This window comes from Lycorma delicatula, chromosome 4 (genome assembly GCF_047948215.1).
Source record: "Lycorma delicatula isolate Av1 chromosome 4, ASM4794821v1, whole genome shotgun sequence".
NCBI lineage: Eukaryota > Metazoa > Arthropoda > Insecta > Hemiptera > Fulgoridae > Lycorma > Lycorma delicatula.
In genome coordinates, this window is record NC_134458.1 from 159379592 (window position 1) to 159393100 (window position 13509).

The window sequence follows — 13509 nt, forward strand, 5'->3', positions numbered from 1 at the left end:
TTGTATTTCACCATAGCAGTGCGATTGCTTGAGTTTTATACTGCCAAATCATCAGTATATAAAATTTACCAACATCCTTAGGTAAAGTGATAATTTATGCAGTGGTGAACAAGGTGTCATTTGAAGGTGAATCCTCTAGGACTCCATTTTTTAAAACTTGAGAATTCATATTTTATATTTTAAATGTATGACCTCAACAGTAATTATTGGAGAAAATTGGTAATTCACTTCTTTTATTAATATTGTTATTATTCTGTTACTACTACTGTTACTTATATTAATAATCACAGGGAATACTAGGTTTAAGTTATTTTAAAGCTTTTTTATTTTTATATAATGAATTAAATAATTTTTATATTTGTGTTTTTTGTCACTTCATGCTAGTGTTTATTTTTATCTCTTCTCGTGTGTAGACATCTCATTTTAATCTCTTAGATTAAATTGATTTGATATAAAGATTTTTAGTAGATACAAATTTTTCACTCTGTTTTCTCTCTCTCTCTCTCACTAGTAATTGTATTGAAAGAAATAGTGCAGTGTGGTGTTTTTTGTTACTGTTAACTGATGATGACATTTTTTTTTTTTAATTAAGTTTATTTTTCTTGTATTGAATCAATTTTAGTTGTCTGTCTTAACTTTAGTAGTTAGACAATTTGGTTTTATTACTTATTACATTTTTACTGGTGGTGTTATTTGAGTTAATTTTTTTTTATATTCATTATTCATTTTAATAGATATTGTTACAATTTTTTTTTTTTTTTTAATGCAGGCAAGTGTGTGAATATGTGCATGTGTTTAATTGTTTGGATAAATAATTGTAAAAATATATACTTATTGTAGATTTTCATTATTTTTCAGTTTAACATAGCCTATATTTTAAACTGCCTATTTACTACGAGTATAAATATTTAAAAAATTAAAGTTACTGTATGTACACAGTATTGATAAGATAATTTTTGTTAACTTTATCTTTCTTTCAAAAACTATTGAACCAGATACCTGAAACTTTTCCATTTTTTCTTCAGGCTCATAAGAGTTTTACTAAACTATCCAGAGTATTAATTATTAGTATTTTTGAAATAATAGAAAACCATTTTTTTTTTTTTGATGGTTTAAACAATTAGGCTTAATTTTATATTTGTTTTGAGCAAGTAGATTTTAAAAATTAAAGTTGCATGAAAGTAGTTGTTTATTCATAAATGTATTTTTGCTGATTTTTTCTTCTTAGAAATTTTAAATTATTCCATTATGTTAGCCAAGAAAAACGAAAATTTGTACTCGAAAGGAAAAGTAATTTTCAGGAAAATGTGATGAAATTAAAAGCATATGATTAATAGTTTGGATGCACACTTTTTTTTTTTTTTTTTTTTTTTTTTTTTTTTTTTTTTTTTAATAAAAAGACAATATTGTTTCTCTCAGATTTTTTTCAGATAATTTTTCTCTTTCTTCCTTTTAGTTTAATTTATAGTTAGTATCTGTTACTACTGCCCGTTTTTCTGTTGCATTACACATTATTATCTACCAAATTGGTTGACTGCAATTCTTTTAAAATAATGCAATGTTTTGCATTCTTTATTTAAAGGAGGTATTTGTGTTAATATTTATATTATTTAGGTATCAGTTTAAAACCATAATTGCTGTTTGTATTCATTAATTTTAACTGATATGAAGAAATAAACAAATCCTGATTTACATCTGTTCACTTATGGTCATATGTTAACACCTAATATGTAACGTATGCATAACATAAAACATATTCGTGCACATGTGCGTGCGTGTGTCTGTGTAAATAACAAGAGAAAGGTGTGAGAAAAAAGAGATCTGTATTTGATCTATTTTTCTCCTAAGGTTATTTTTCTAAGGTTGGCACAGATTTTGCTATCTAACCAGCCTAATACAAAAAACAAAAATATGTATACAGTGGTCAGCTTCTTCTATTAAAAAAAAATAACCTTTTTACAGAGGTAATAAAACAATATATTGTGATATTTTAGTTATAATAAAACTAAATAAAAATTAAAATAAAACTTTGAAAAATAGACATATTTAAAATAATGAAATAAGACTTTGTTCATTAAAAACCCAAAATTTGTTCAGTAAAATGTAACCAATCATAGATGTATCACACATCATAATTTTGATAGTAATACTCTTTTGAGTTGATTTTTTTATTTATTAGGTTTCATATATCTCCATCTATATAGTTAATAATCTAACTGATGTGGTCAGAAAGGTGAATTGAAAAAAAGGTTTTGCAATAACTGAAATGATCTGTCTGTAAAATGAACATGTTCAGAAGTGTGAAGACTATTTATCCCCTGTATACCAGTTTGTATAAGTAAGTGAGAGCTCCTCCTTTGAGATATTAAATATCAAAAGATGAAACACAATTTTTTTCTTTCATTGACTTTCGTCTTAATTTTCTGTAGAACAAAGACATATTTACATCTATTGGTAGATTAGAAATGTAGTCCACTAATTTTCCCCTCAGTTAAGTTAGATTGATATATCTTGTGGCTGCATAATCCAAGCAGAGTAATAGAATAGTCTCTATGAGATGTCTTTTAACAAAGTACAGAATTGTAAGTCTTGTTCTGTAACTGATATAGACCCTGGAATATCATGCAATTTACATAAGTTTTTCACAGGATAATTGAGAATCAATAAATATTCCTAAATTCTTTCCCTTAGTTACCTGAGGAATATTAGAGTCATGGGTCATTACCAGAAGGATAGCATATAAATTAATTCGATTCAAAATTTGAGAATTAACCAAGAATCTTATAATTGGAATTAGTTGAATTGAAAATTATCGGTTAGATAAATGATTGCTTGAGAGAAGTAGTGTTGGGTTTTTCACCTTACAGAAATAATTATTGTAGTTCAAGCAGGCACTTAAAGGTAAAAAGCTTGGTCAAAGGTTTTAGTTTGCCCTGCTATTTGAACAGTTCTCCGAGAGTTGTTCAGCATAACTAGAAGTTCAAAAGCTGTGTTTTGTAGAGGTCTCTTAAAATCCTTATTATTTTAGAATTTGGCTAAAGTGGTCAGCCTTTTTTGGCGCATATGGGCTTTTTTGAATTATGGTAGCATATCTTTACAACATCCATTAACCATACATTTAGAATGCAGTTATGCTAGGATATATTTTTTTTATGGTAAACTGAAAAAAAGTTTTAAAAATGGTTACCTTGTATTGGTTGTTTATGTATGTTTTATTGTTGGTAATATTCAGGAAATAATCATAAAAATTTAGGGTAAAAAGTACAAAATATTAACTTGCAACATGAGATCAATGCAGCGTTAGTCTTTATTGTCCCCATTCAGCACATGAAGCCCGTGTAGGCATCCACTTTTTTATATGTATAAACATTCTTTGTCTATAAATTCATGATACTGTATGGCTTCAGTTGAGTAGATTGTCCATACTCGTCTGTGTTTTTCAAGTTTTTTATAAATCATTTTTTTTACAGATATATACTTTAATCGGCTCGCTCATAGAAACTGAATTTTTTTGATAAAACTAGATGTAATGTAAATAATTACCCTCTAATATCCAAACTGATTCAGAATCTTGAGATTAAAATGGATAAAATTCAATTAAAAAATTTAATTAATTTAACACATTTTTTATTTAATACATTCTGTAAAATGCAAATAAGATTTCAATTACTGTCTCAGAAAGTAGTCAGTTACTCCTTTATATCTTTTTAAATATTTCGTACTAATGCTTCTTATTGGTCCAGTCACATCTCTTTCTAAATCAACATTGTAATTCTGTAATCATTTTACTCCTTTTTGTTCTTAGTCTTCTATTCAGAATTCAGAGTCTTTACTGAATGCAAAATTCAAGTAATAATCTTGTGATCGTGGTACTTTACTGCATCATGCTTTACGAGGATTGGAATCATGATTGTATTAAGAAACATTTCTGGCCACATACTTGCCACTGTTGTATAGATCCTAATCAACAACCTCATTTTCTGCAATCCTTCATTATACACTCAGTCAGTTTTATTTGGAACTCATATATCAGTTTCTAATTATTAACAAAATTCTTGACTATGATACTATACATATTTTTTATTCCAAATATTCCAAAGAATTCTTTCAGATATTGTTTAAAAATTATTTCTGTTATTTTTTATTTAAGTTTTGTTGTATATATTTTTCCCTTAAATTTTAACACTTTTTGAACTCTTGTCCAAGAGAATATAATTGAATGAATTATATTCATATAAGTTGACATAAGCTCATAAATTCTTTATTAAAATCCATCGTTTAATTGGCTGTGTTGAGTATTGTTTACATAGTTAATTTTGTTCAACACAGTCCTAACATAATCTGAACAGATTACATTTGGAAAATTGTAAACCAGGAAATTATCGTTATTTGATTATTCGTATTAGTTTTATTAATATTGCCGTTAGATGTTTTCCTGCAATAAACTTTTAATATTATTGTCTGTACAATTATTAGGCCATTTTGTTGTAAATCGTATTAAATACTTTTAAACATAATTTTTAGTAAAAATTGATAATGTTGAGAATCCTAAATCGTAATGGATTGATGAAAAATAATATAATAAATTATATTTTCATTGTAATTGTGTAATTCATCTCTCCCATTTTCTTCTCTGGAGAGTTAATTACCCCTAAACCTTCTAGGGATTTCATCAAAGTATTGAAGGACATAAAAATGTATTTAATTACAATATTGCAGATACAGTTCTATATCCAATGTTAATTGAGAGAACAAATGGGTATACCAGGATCACTTCTTTGGCTATTAATTATTCTTGAGACCCTGATTATATCTGCAGTAACATGTTTAAATATAATTCTTCTGACCTTTGGTAATTTTATGAAAATTCCCATTAAGTTTAAATAACTGAAAAACTTCCAGGTTTTGAGAAATATTAATATCCCAGGTGATTAGATTTCTAAGTGTTAATACAATTTTTAAAGGTTCATTATTTTTTAGATTTTTTTTTTTTTAATTTTACGCATATAACTTAAATATAGATTTTTGTATTTGAATACAATTATTTTATAGCTACAAAAAAAGAAGTTTGAAAGGGTGTTATTTTGGTAAGTAGCTTGTTGGGTATGTGTCTTTTATACCTCCTCTCTCACCATCCTTCTGCCTTTATGCTTGAGTGAACTGACCCACCCCCTTTGTTTTATGCTACATTGCATGTTAGAAAGTAGTGTGTTCATTTTTCCGTTGTTCTATGCAGCCGTGCTCTAGGGTATTTTCTGTTTTGCTCAAAAAAGAGTTTTAGTGTAATTAGCATCGCTAATAATTAATGGTAGGGTACTCTGCACAGGCTTTTGTGTTCTATATACGTCATTGCTGTGGGCAGTTCATGAATAAATATAAAGATATATTAAACATAAATAAGATATGAAATATCCTAGTTCATGGAGGTAGTATTTTACATTTAAAATAGTAAATCATGTATATTTTTATTTACCTATATTATTGTAATATAAAATAAATTACATGGAATTTTCTTTTAGATTAAAAAAAAATTTGCCTTGTATAAATTTTTGTTTATTTTATTTGTTGATAGTCTTTTTAAAAAGAACTGTAAAACAAATTCTCTTTTTTGTATTAGCCCCTTACTTGAGGAGGTTGAAAATAAGCGTGCCTTCATCATATTTTAACATTTCAAGATGAAATATAAACTTTAAAAATACTCAGCGAAGTTGAATTGTATTTGAACTATACATAATTGTTTTTTCATTGGAACTTGTCTAATTAAAATTTTTTATTAATTCAGAATTCCCATTGATCTTTTGAATCTCTTATACAATATAAGTGAGAGATTTTTTTATAATTTGTTTTTGTTTTGTGAAAAACTTCAGCTAAAAAGAAAAGAAAAAAACAAAAAAAAATACAAAGAGCTACCATCTGTTTTTTTTTAACTTGGTTACCTGTAGGAATCTGTTCATTGGATGTTACTTTAATTGTTGACATTTTACTTAACTCCCAGAATAAAGTAGTATGTAATCCAGAAATTGTACAACCATCCACTTACAAGGAGTGAAGTTTAAAATCTTACCAAGGTCCAAAACCTGCTGTTTATTTTTGTTAATTTGAAGTTAAATTTTTTGCAGGGATTTGTAAGGTCAACCTGGAATTTGTGTTGAAGAATAATGTTTTCATAAGGGGATTACTCTAAGGTATTGTACATTGAACCTGGATTTTGTGTTAAAGAATAATATTTTGTAAGGGTATTAATTACTCTATGCAACATTTCTCAACCTGAAGGGGGTTTGTGAGATTAGCCTACAACTTTACACATAAACAATATTGAAGTCATTTTATGAGAAAAAAAAAATCATTTATTATAAACATTTTACTTAGTACACATGTAAAGAAAATAAATTAATGGGATGATTACGTTTAAAACTTTAAAGTTTTTTATACATGGATTTACATTAGAAACACAAAAGCAAATTGTTTTCAAGTGACAAGAGATGATTCCTATATTTAGTTTTTAGCGCAACCAAAGACGAAAAACCCTTTGCACAAAGATAAGACATGGTGAAAGGGATTAATATTTTCAATTCTTTTGTGACTAAATTTCCATATTCACTTCAACAAGCAAGCCAAAACATATCTAAATCTTCAGATATGAATTGTAATTGTAATACAGTACCGGCAGACATTTCATGAGCTGGTTGTAAATTTCTACTGGAAACTTAGCAACTGCAACAATGTTTTCATCACTAATTGGATTCAGTACCCTTCTCTTTGAGAAATCAGTTTTTCTTCCGGGAAATACTCAGCCAACTGAATTTTTATCTCATGCAAATACTTCTTCATGCTATCCAAACTCTAGTGAATAATAGTCTATTCTTCATCCAAAATTTTTGCTTTGAAGGTGAATAATCCAGATATCAAGCTTCTTAATGAAAGCATTAACTTTGTCTGTCATTAATAAAATGTTTTTTTCACATCCTTGTAAATTCACCTTCAAATGGTTTAAATGCAAAAATACATCAACTAAGTAAGCCAACAGCAATTTACATACTCATTATTCTGTGAAAACATTGAAAATGATGTTTGTTTATCCTGAAAAAATATTATTAATTCATCTCGCAATTCCAATAACCAGGGTAACGCATACTCTCGCGATACTCATCTGACTTCTTTATGAAGAAAAGATTCTGTCTTTTTGCCCGTTTCATCTCATAATTTAGCTAACAGCCTATTCATTAACAATCTACTTTTAATAAAATTAACCATTTTTACAACTTTACAAAGAATTTGTTTGAGATTTTCCAGCCTTTTTTTGTGGCAAGAGCATGACTGTAAAAGAAGCGGTGCATTCATTCTGCCCTTTCTATAAGAGGATCTTTTAATTTTTTTTCAGAAATCCACTGTTCAGTTATCGTCCCTGCACCATCACTACATACTGCAATACATTTTGTCCAATCTATGTTATAGTTTTTAGTAACTTCATAAAAAATATCAAAAAGACATTGTCCTGTTGCATGACCAGGTATTGATTTGCAAAACAACATATTTTCTTATTGATCTGCCCCTATTGCATTCATATCTCACAAAAGATAATAACTAAGAAATGTTTGCCACAAATTGGTTTATCACATTGATTATAAAAAAATTCAGTTGAAGTCACTTGCTGAATTACCTGATTACAAACATCACCAGCCGTGTCATCAATTCGCCTTGATACTGTATTAGAAAGCAAACTTTTTTTCAATCTTTTTGCTTCTTCCTATTATTCCCTACATTGCCTATTACAAACCCCATATCAATTGCAGCAGGCAGTGTGAGTTATTTTGTTTGAGATTGTTTTGGACATCTTAGCTACTCTTAATGATACGAGATAAGATGTTTCAAATGTACTTTTATCAGTATGGCTTGATTTATAAGTAGAAGATTTTGTTATCTTCTCAAAGTATGTAATTCCTTTTTGAAAAAATTTTAATGGTTTTCTTTTATGATCCGGATGTTTAGTTTCCAAGTGTCAAATTAATTTTGATGATTTATGATTTTATTGGAGAGGACTTGATAGCAAAACAGGGCACTGTGGCTTTTCGTCCAATGAGGTAAAACCATAATTTAAGTAATTATCATAGTACACTCTTGTCATTTTACCAATCAGTTCACTGGATGTAGATGGCTCACTTTGTTTTTCCACAATTTATCCATTTTGCATAAGAATCTAATAAAAAACAGTTACACCGCACACTGTTGTTTGACCGCACACTGAAAAACCAAAATCTCAATTATTATTTTCAATGAAACTACACTTTTAAAAATTTAAAGGAACCAGGCGTGTGCTTTGTATTCAAAACTAAACTGACGGTCTGTAATCCCTTGTGCCTCTCTTGTACTGAGAGCACAAAATGTTCAAACATGATGCTCTCTCAGCGAATATTATGCAAGCAGACCAAATTACAAGAAGCAAATACAATTGCTCATGTTCATACCCATACCTATCAACACAGCTAAATAGTTGTGACTAGGTTTGATTGTGGTTGGGGGGAGTTGCAAATTATTTATTATACATATATAAATTTTATTTATTTTTTTTTTTAATTTTTGGAGGTCGTGGAACTAAAAAGGTTGTGAATCACTGCGCTAAGGTATTTTACATTGTTTAAAAACAGTCTTATAAGACTGCTATTGTACACAGCGAGTCTATAATCAAGATCAAAATTCTTAACACCTGCACTTGTAAGCTGATTTTTTATAATATTTTGGAAAGAAATTAGAAAGTTTTTTGGTAATTTCCTTTTTTAATTTAAGCTAGGTTATATTCTAATGAAGGAAATTGGTTCAATTCCAATACTGTAGAGCGCGTTTGACCTGTAACTTCTTATTTTAATTCTCTATTTTGTTAAGACATAGGTTTATTGCAGATCATCTGCACCCACAGATGAAGTAAATTATCAGTTTTGGTTTTTGTTACTTAGATAGTTTCATAAATATCTCAAGGGTACTTAATTCAGTTTGGATGTACATGTCATGTTTATTTTTGACAGCATAGATTTTATATTTTTGCTTACCAACAGGTATTAATCTGAATATGTGTAGATAATTGAGAGGTCTACTTTAAAAATGTTAGGTCTTGAAGAAGAAACTACAAAGGGTTTACTGGTAGTGATGACCAAGTAGAAAATTGGGAGACGAAGGAGATACTTTTCATTTTGTGACTGGGGAAAAAATTAAGTTATTTTCATTGATTTAAAGCAATTTGTAGTGATCATACCGCTAAGAAATGTCCAGATTATGAGCTGTATCTGCTGAAAAAAAAAATAATTGCATCGTCTTACATTCATTATATTTACTTCTTTTTTTTATTTTCAAGTATTTTTTTAGTATTGCTTTATTATTTTATGAATGTCAGTTATTGTAGATTTAATTTTAAGTAAATTTTAGTATAGTGTTATTACTTGCAAACAGACTGTCGACGACCTGCTGAAGATGGAGCTGCCTGACAGGGTGGAGGTGGTTGTGTATGCTGATGACCTGGCACTACTAGTTGCTGGCTGCATGGAAAGGGAGGTGGAAGACACCGCCAATATCGCAACAGCAAGAATGCTCCGACAAAGACGGCAGTGGTAGCTGTTGTGTGACTGTGTCAACTTCAGCCAGTAACGATTGAATTTGATGGAGTTAGGGTGGTGGAGCATTGAAGTGCAAGGTACTTAGGTATTTGGCTGGATAGCTCAGAGCACTTCACTACCCATTTCTGGGAGGTGGTGACCAAATGCGAGATAATTATTTTCACATTGGGCTGGTTGATGGCAGCGTAGGCGGGTCCGAGAGCCAGGAAGAGGAGCTGATCATGTCAGCTTTGCTGTCATCACTTATGTATGCAGTTTCAGTCTGGGTGGATGTGCTGGACCAGAAATGGAATGTGAAGAGGCTGGTCTCATTGCAGCGAAGAGCTGCAATAAAAGTGACAGCTGCATATTGGGGGATGCAGTGGAAGTGATTGCGTGCATTCCTCCGATCTCGATCCGGGCAACAGAATTCATACGGATGCAGCAAGGATTCACGAAAATGGTGGCACGTCAGCTACTACTGCAAGAATGGCAGGACCTTTGGGATGCTTTGTGAAAAGGCGCTTGGATTCTATGGTTGATCCCCCGGATAGCCCCTTGGATAATGAGGAAGCATGGGGAAGTTTCTCATTTGCTAACTCAGTTCCTTTCAGAGCATGGGGCATAGGAACTTTTCAAAAAGTTCCTATGCCCCAGGGCCTAAGGTCAGCAGGGGTCGATTCATGGACACATGTAGGGACAAGGGAGGTAGCCTTATTGCTGAGGCCATTTCTAGTCCATCCACATCCAATGACGCATTAAGGATCCTTAAGGTATGTGAGGTGGGCGTGCGATTTGGAAGGGGTATACTTGGGTTGCATACCTGGATTCTAAGCATGTAGGGATGGGAAGGGCAGCCCTTCTGAAGAGAGGCATCGGGGCAACTGTATACAGTTGTCATGATGTCTCAGTGAACCAGGGAGGGACCCCGATGGGCAGGGCAGCACTAGGGTGGGTTATTCTACAACCACATCAATTAGGGCTGACCAAAGTAGCGTCTTCTAGGCGATTACCGGTTGCCCCTGTGTGGTTAAAAAAAAATATCTATTATAAAATTATGCCCTTATAAAAATTCTAAAAAGTTATTTGTAAAGAAAATAAACTTATTTTTATTTTGTAAAGTTATTAGCATTAGACCCACTGAAAAATAATCTTTTTCATACAGATAAATTTTTTTTGCAATTCGTAGATGGTTTATTTTCAATTTTTTAATAGTGAACAACAATAAATAAAATTAATAATGTACTTAATTTCAGTGTTATTGCTTTACAAAGGATATTGAGATAATTCAGCATGTGCTAAAATTCCTACAAATATATAGTTTATTTACTCTTAATATTTTATGACTTACAAAATAAGTAAAAAATAATAATTCTGATTCTAATATGAAATTTATTATAACTAATAAAAATTAATACACAATTAATGTGTTATTGGTATTGAGATTACAATTACAAAATCAGTAATGAACTTTATATAAAAACTGTTTGTTCATTTTCATAATTTACAAAAGAAAAACCAACTTCTACTTTTTAAAAAAACCCTTGTCCCATTTTCACAATGAACTCACAAAACAGCATTTCTCTCACTTAACTTCAGCAGAGAACGCTGTCACACTTCATCACAAGAATGAATGCATTCATCGCATATTCTTTGCCCGTACTGTGACTTATCACATCTATTCTGCTATTCGGCTAGGTCTCAGTAGTATTTATACTCCCAGCCTAGATATAGTCCTGATATAACAGCAATCGATCAGTCTCTTTGTTCATTCAGTGGCCCCACTTGATATTCTTATTTTCCAGTATTATCTTGTTTTCAGACTTTTTCTACTCTATTCTAAAAATTCTTTCCATTGTTTCTTAATTTTTTCTTTTTACAATTTGAATTTGTACGTTAAAATTCTCCCTTCATTCTTTCTCTTTCATCCTCCCTCCATTTCTGGATGTTTATATGTTTACCTTAATATAAATAAAATAATACTATAATTGAAAATTAGAAAGACAAATTAACTTAAAATCTCCAACAGATTACAGTAAAAATCCATATATTTAGGTTACTTGTGTACACCATAGTTTTAAACTAACATCACAAATTTAAAGAAATAATTATACATATATGGTCAATAAAGAGATAAAAAACAATTAATAGTACACAATTCTGTTTAAATGACAACTCTCTATATGAAAAAAAAGAAGATGTTAGTTTGAATCTATGCTGAAATACAATGTCTTTTTACGTATACAAATATGTGTTTGGTTTTTTGTGTAGGTTCTCATTAAATGATTTTTTGTTATAATTTTTAATAAAAAAATATATGTATATATATTTTTAAGTGTTTTGTTGCAAGTAGATTCATCGCAGAAACTGAAAAATTTTATAATTATCTGTAGGTTCAGTTAATTACAAACTTATTTTTCAGATTATACAGTATGAAAACAAAAGGTAGTTTATAGTTTCTTGTTAACTAAACGCCTAAATCCTTTGATTTCTACATTTAAAATGATAAATAGTTTTAGTGACATATTGTTATTTGTTCTGCCATGTCTTCAGAAATGTTTAAATGAGTTGGTGAGTTATTTTTTGTATTGATAGAAAGTGAAAAAAATTTTGAGTTAGTACCTTTAAAAAAATATATATATAATTTACAGGAAGAAAAACTTTATTTTTTATATAAATTTTGATTTTTATGCTTAATCGAATTAATTTTTTTTCCATTAATTTATTTCTCATTGTTTCAGTTATTTTTTATAACGTTATTTGTTAATTTTTAGTAACACAGATAAGTGTTTAAAGTTTGCGCTGATGTGATGTATAAATATATTTTAATTTTTTAATGAGATACTTGAATGTTTGTCTGTCCTCCATTTTTCTTATGCTATGTTCTATAAGGGGATAATATTTACCAAATTTTATATAAAAAAAAAAAAAGTTGATTAGAATTGTGTTTATTCTATTGTATGATAGTGTCTGCAAACAAAGATTTTAATTACTGTAGTACTGTGATTGACATTATTCACTCATTTAATTTATGAAGTGATTGTTGTAGTATGTGTACTAATTGTAAGCAATTTGTTACTATTCATCGTGCTTCTTTTCATATCTTCATATAGTTTATCTTGGTTGTCGTCTTTCTCATCTTGTTACTTGATTGGTTTGATATGCGCTTCATCTATTTGTGTTTTAAGTCACATATTATTTGCTAACATGTTACATCTGCAATTATATCTCCTATGTATTCTATTGTTTTTTTTTTTTTTTTTAATCTTATATTTCCTTCCATCTAAATCAAGTTATGTTTAGTATTATAATAATACATTAGATATATAATCAGTCAGACCAATTGACATATACAATTGGATGTAAATATATATATTTATATTCTGTACATACATATTCCACTATATATATTATTAACTTTTGTGTTTACATCAATCATTTATAATTAATTTTATGTGAATGAAAAGTTAATTATATCTCTTCCTCCAGGAGCTCTTTTAATTTTAATTTAAATCAGGTTGCTTTAATTTCTGGAGAAAGAAATTTTTGTTGTAGTATACATTTTCATAAGTTGGTCATCATAAAATTATTGGCCAATAATGTACTGCTCCTGCATAGGTAAAAATGATGTCTTGAGAACTGCTAAGTTATTGTGAACAAGATTGACATATATTTTCTTGAGCTGTCCACAGGACACGGCTTTTGTCTAATATTGCAGTTCTTCTAGACTTAGGTGATTGATTTTTCTCATCATCTATTCCTTTGCCTTTTTTTTAATCTCATTTCTGTTTTCATTATTATGAGGGTAGGTCTGATGGTACAATTCCATGCCAAGAATGATGTAATCTGTTTGGTCTGCTGTGAATAGTCTGGGGACCTTGTTTTCTGTTTGTTGGCTGCCTGGTGATTGTAACAGTTAAAAATC

At 29.5% G+C, this 13509-nt stretch overlaps 1 protein-coding gene across 5 annotated transcripts in view; it reads left to right on the plus strand.

Moving 5' to 3' along the window:
* The window catches only part of Srrm234 (Serine-arginine repetitive matrix 2/3/4), a 203751-nt gene that overhangs the window by 110077 nt on the left and 80165 nt on the right, over nt 1–13509 (plus strand). The window lies entirely within an intron of this gene.